This window comes from Triticum urartu, chromosome 5, assembly GCF_003073215.2.
Source record: "Triticum urartu cultivar G1812 chromosome 5, Tu2.1, whole genome shotgun sequence".
Taxonomy (NCBI): domain Eukaryota; kingdom Viridiplantae; phylum Streptophyta; class Magnoliopsida; order Poales; family Poaceae; genus Triticum; species Triticum urartu.
The window spans coordinates 348,402,398-348,407,907 of NC_053026.1; positions in this window are offsets into that span (position 1 = coordinate 348,402,398).

Genomic DNA, 5,510 nt, shown 5'->3' on the forward strand with positions numbered 1-5,510 from the left:
TTGGTTTGGCACATCCCCCCTAGCAGTCCAATTTTGGCCTATTTACTCTGTCCGCAATGAGCTTAACAAAAGTGTCAATGAAGTTTGGGACGGTCAATGCCTAAAACTCTCTTTTAGAAGGAACTTTAGTGATAGTCTCATGGAACAATGGTTCCAGTTGGAGGAAATTGCCAAAAGCATTACCTTTACTGCCGAGCCGAATGCCCTGATTTGGCAGCTGGACAATAAGGGGAAGTATTCCTCCAGCTCCCTCTATCATGTTATCAACTTTAGAGGGGTTCAACCCGTGTTTATCCCTGCTGTCTGGAAATTGAGAGTTCCCCCTAAAATTCATGTATTTCTCTGGCTTCTCTCCAAAAACAAATTGATGACTAGGGATAACCTTAGGAAGAGACACATCATCAAACCCCTTGATTGTGTTTACTGCTTGGAACAAGAGTCTTGTTCTCACCTATTTTTTGAATGTATAGTTGCTAAACATCTCTGGGCCCACATTGAGGAATATTTCTCTAGTCAGATTGGCTCATCCTTCGAATCTGTCGCCAGATTCTGGATTGCTACCAAAAAGTGCTCAGTTTTAAACACTGTTAGCTCAGCTGTCCTTTGGTGCCTCTGGAAATATAGAAATGCTATGATTTTCAGTAACACCTCCTGGATTTCCATTCCGCAGGTCTTGAGGTTGATCAGGAACATGGTGAGGAACTGGGCGATTCTCTCCTCCGGATTGGACAAAGACAAGTTGAGGAGCTTCGTGGAAACCCTATATCCCTCCAGAAATCATTGGCGATCACTTGGCTGAACAAAGGCTCGACCTGGCTCTGTGCGGGACCCGTGGGCTCGTCTCAATATCTCTGATGAAGATGATGGGCACCTGGCGCCGAAAAAGAGGGACATCCCACCATGCTCCGCCTTCCACCTGGTGTCTCCGCTTCCTTACTTGGTCCCAGCTGACACGCCCCTTGCCTGAAGACCATGAAGGCTTTCGCTTGGACCCTCCTTGTGTCGATTGAGTCTCTATCCGCTCTGCTTTGGCACCGCTCGGGTGATTTGTGTTATCAGAGAACTTGTTCATCCAGCCCCAAGTTTGTAGTTTTTCTTACCTTTGCTTTCGAACTGCTCTTGAGCTGCTGTATCAGAGTATTGTTGTGGTTTCTTCTTAGCAATGGAACCGGGGAGATGCTCCCTGTTTTTCTAAAAAAAATATTTTATATGTTATTATATAAAGCTTGGTAAGACTATAAATTTAAGGACGAATGTAATAATATCACTTATTATTTAAATATATTTATAACAAAATGCTCAGCCCCTTTTTATTTTTTGATAACATTGCTGGCCCAACCCAACATTATAATTAGAATCAGCCCAGCAAAATTGTGTATTTCGATAAAGTGCAAATGGGCTGTAATTTTTTAGGAAATAAAATAATCAGGCCGCATGGACGCTACATTATTTGTTCACCCAGCCCAGCTAATGGCTGTAATTCAAAAAAAAGATCAAATTGACTATAAATTCTACCGCGCAAAAAAAGACTATAAATTCTGAAAAAATGGGTTGAATACATGCCACATTTTTGGAGGCTGAAATGTGGGCCAATAGGTCGAAGCCAATGCAAGTCGTTGTCAATTTAGTCAACAAATGATTCTGACATGTTAGCCGTTGGATTTACATCCAACGACCGGCATCCATCTTCAATCTCTCGTCTTGTTCCTCCAGCGTCGCTGGGACCACCTCGCGCCTCCTACTGCTAGCAGCTCTGCTTAGCACGTTTCGCTATGAAGTGCTACTCCATCGTTGGCCAGGCCATCCCTCCACTCCTCCACACCTCCTGCTCTTCTCCACCGACTGCCGAACCACACCACACTAGAACCAATTAACCCTCATACACCTCTCTGTCTGCGACTCTACTCCCGCGTCTTCCCATCTCCGACTCGTTGTTGTCCGGGGCCTCGCCGTCTTCCACCACCTTGGATGCGCTCAGCGCGGCATGGTCAACGTGGTCAATGAATGACACCATCGGAAGTAGACTGTGCGTGGAGAGGCTGACAGCTGGGTCCACGGCCACACACAAGGAAATGCCTCCTTATTACGTGCAAAATAATGATTCCTCCACCTGACATCTAGGCCCCACCGGAATGGCCTCTGTATTTCGCGATATAAAGTGCCCCCCGCTGACATGTCGGACCCACCAGCTATCTTCGCACGCAAGGAAGTGCCTCCTTATTACGCACAAAAAAATGAATATTCCCCCTGCCAGCTGGAACCCAGCATAGTGGGAGGCTGACTTGTGGGCCTACCAAGTTGACGGGGACGGAGGGCTTTGTCAACTTAGTCAATATGAACGATTGTAGCTCCTGTTACCATACGATATTCATCCAATGGCCGTAGTGCTTCTTCAACCTCTGGTCTTCTTGCTCTAGCCGCCCAAACTAGCGCCGGTCATGCCGCACGCTCCTGCCTCCCATGGCCGGCTGTGATGCCAATGAGGCCTCACCGCCCCCTACTACTCCCACCGCTGGCCAGGCCATCCCTCTACTCACCCACACCCCATGTTATTCTGCGGCGACAGCAGCCTCACACCGAAGCCGAACCAGTGAACCCTCGTACTCCTCTTCGCGGGGGCATCCACTGCTGCGTCTTCCCCGGCTCCGAGTCGTCCCCTTCCTAGTCCTCGCCGTCGTCCACCGCCCTGGTGCTCTCGGCGTGGCGTGGTCAACGTGGTCAACGACCGACTTCCATCGGAAGGGTACTGGACGTGGATAGGCTGACAGCTGGGTCCACGGCAGCCGCAAGGAAGTGCCTCCTTATTACATGGAAAATAATTATTCCTCCACCTGACAGCGGGGACCCACCGGACGGGCCACCAGTATTTTGTGAAAAAAATTGTTTCCCCCTGACTACTGGGACCCACCGGACGGGCCATCGTATTTCGTGAAAAAAATGTTCCCCCCGCTGTCAGCTCGGACCCATCGGAAGTGCCTCCTTATTAACAAAAAAATGAATACTCCCCGCTAGCTGGGACCCACCTTGCTGGGAGGCTGACTTGTGGGCCTACTAAGTTGACGGGGACGAAGGGCTTTGTCAACTTAGTCAATATGAACGATTCTAGCTCCAGTGACCGTACGATGTCCATCCAATGGCCGTAGTGCTTCTTCAACCTCTGGTCTTCTTGCTCCAGCCGCCCAAAGCAGCGCCGGTCGTGCCGCATGCTCCTGCCTCCCGTGGCCGGCTGTGCTGCCGCAGAGGCCTCACCGCCCCTACTATTCCCACCGCTGGCCAGGCCCTGCGGCGACGGCAGCCTCACACCGCAGCCGAACCAGTGAACCCTCGTAGTCCTCTCCGCGCGGGCTTCCACTGCCGCGTCGTCCCCTTCCTAGGCCTCGCCGTCGTCCACCGCCGTGGTGCTCTCCGCGCGGCGTGGTCAACGTGGTCAAGGAACGACTTCCATCGGAAGAGTACTGTACGTGGAGAGGCTGACAGCTGGGTCCACGGCCACAGCCCAGTTTTTTGTGATTTGCCAAGTAAGTCGCTTTGTCAGGCCTGTTGGGCTGCAAATCTTTCAAGACGAGGAGAGCTTTCATTCGGCTGGCCGAGAAATGGCCCATCAGTAATGAGCAATGGGTTGTACATTTTTAAAACACATTAAACCGGCAATTAGTTTCAAATATCTTTTTTTTCATTTCAAGATTTTAAATTACATTAATTTTTATGCGTGGAGAATTTGTTGGATTTTATATTCATATACATTTATTTTTAAAATCAGTTTGAATGTGAGTCAAAATTTCGGGATTAAAAATAGTTCGGACCGCACCGAAATATGAAAAATTTCATATATTTTTTTAACCGTTGCCACAATATGGGCTGTAATGCTAACAAAAAGAATATGGGCTCCAAAAAAACCTTAAGAATTAGCAAATGGGCTGTAAATTGTTAGAAATAATGGCAGATGGGATGTATGCTATTTTCCACATATTTGAGGCTTTCCTAAAAAAAGGTTGACGCACAAGCACTGACTGTTGGATGTCCATCCAACGGCCGTCGTGCTTCTTCAATCTCTGCTCTTCCTGCTCCAGCCGCTCAAACAAGCGCCGGCGGGACTGCCTGCTCCCTCCCTCGCGGCCGGCTGTGCTGCCGCGCAGGCCTCACCGCCCGACCGTACTCCCATCGCTGGCCTAGCCATCCCTCTACTCACCCACACCTGCTGTTATTCTCCGGCGACGGCAGACGAACCAGTAAACCCTCGTACAGTCGTACTCCCCTCCGCGTGGGAAACAACTGCCGAGTCTTCCCTGCCTCTGTGTCGTCCCCTTCCTAGGCCTCGCCGTCGTCCACCGCCCTGGTGCTCTCGGCGCGGCGTGGTCAACGTGGTCAAGGAACGACTTCCATCGGACGTGGACTGTACGTGGAGAGGCTGACAGCTGGGTCCACGGCCGCAGCAAGGAAGTGCCTCCTTATTACCGGAAAATAATGATTCCTCCACCTGACAGCTGGGACCCCACGGACGGGCCACTGTATTTCCGAAAAAAATGTTTCCCCCTGACTGCTGGGACCCACTAGCTACATCTTCGCACGCAAGGAAGTGCGTCCGGGCAAAAAAAGATTCGCCCCCTGACTGCTGGGACCCACCAGCTACATCTTCGCAGGCAAGGAAGTGCCTGACAGTCGGGACCCACCTGGTCGAAGCGTACGTAGCGTTGTCATTCTGGTCGCGAACGTGTACGTACATACTGGTCGATGTAGAGGCGCGCACGTAGCATTTACACGTACGTACATCGGCCAGGGTGCAAGAAAGAAAATACGGCCACGTATGTGTACATACGGGCGGGGTCTCGAACGCCTACTCGCGCATACGTACGGCCAGGGCTCGTGTACATGGCTGGGTCGGAACGGAGAAACAGCGTCGTCGTCGTGTTCATGGGGAGGCAAAGGAATGCGTCATGTTCATGGGGAGGCAACGGAATGCGTCGTGTTCATCGGGAGGGCTTGGACGGAACATGCGATGGAAATGAGGCCTGGCGTACCGCAGAACGGAGGAAACGGCCTTGTGTTCGACCGGCCACGTTCGAAACGGGATCCTGTTGATCGGGAGGGGTCTGGCGTACCGCAAAACGAGGAAACGGACCTCCTACGGTCGAAACGGGGGTCCTGTTGATCGGGAGGGGTGTGGCGTACCGCAAAACGGACGAAACGGACCTCCTACGGTCGAAACGGGGGTCCTGTTGATCGGGAGGGGTGTGGCGTACCACAAAACGGACGAAACGACCTCCTACGGTCGAAACGGGGGTCCTGTTCATCGGGAGGGTGTGGTACCGCAAAACGGGACTCCACGGGATACTGTTCATCTCCACCGTCGACCCCCTCCAGCCTCCACGAGCTACTGTTCATCCACCGTCGACCTCCTCCAGCCTCCACCTGCGACTGTTCATCCACGGGCTCCTGTTCATCCAGCCTCCACCGCGCGCTACTCCACCGGCTACTGTTCAACCAGCCCTCTCCACGGGCTCCTGTTCAAC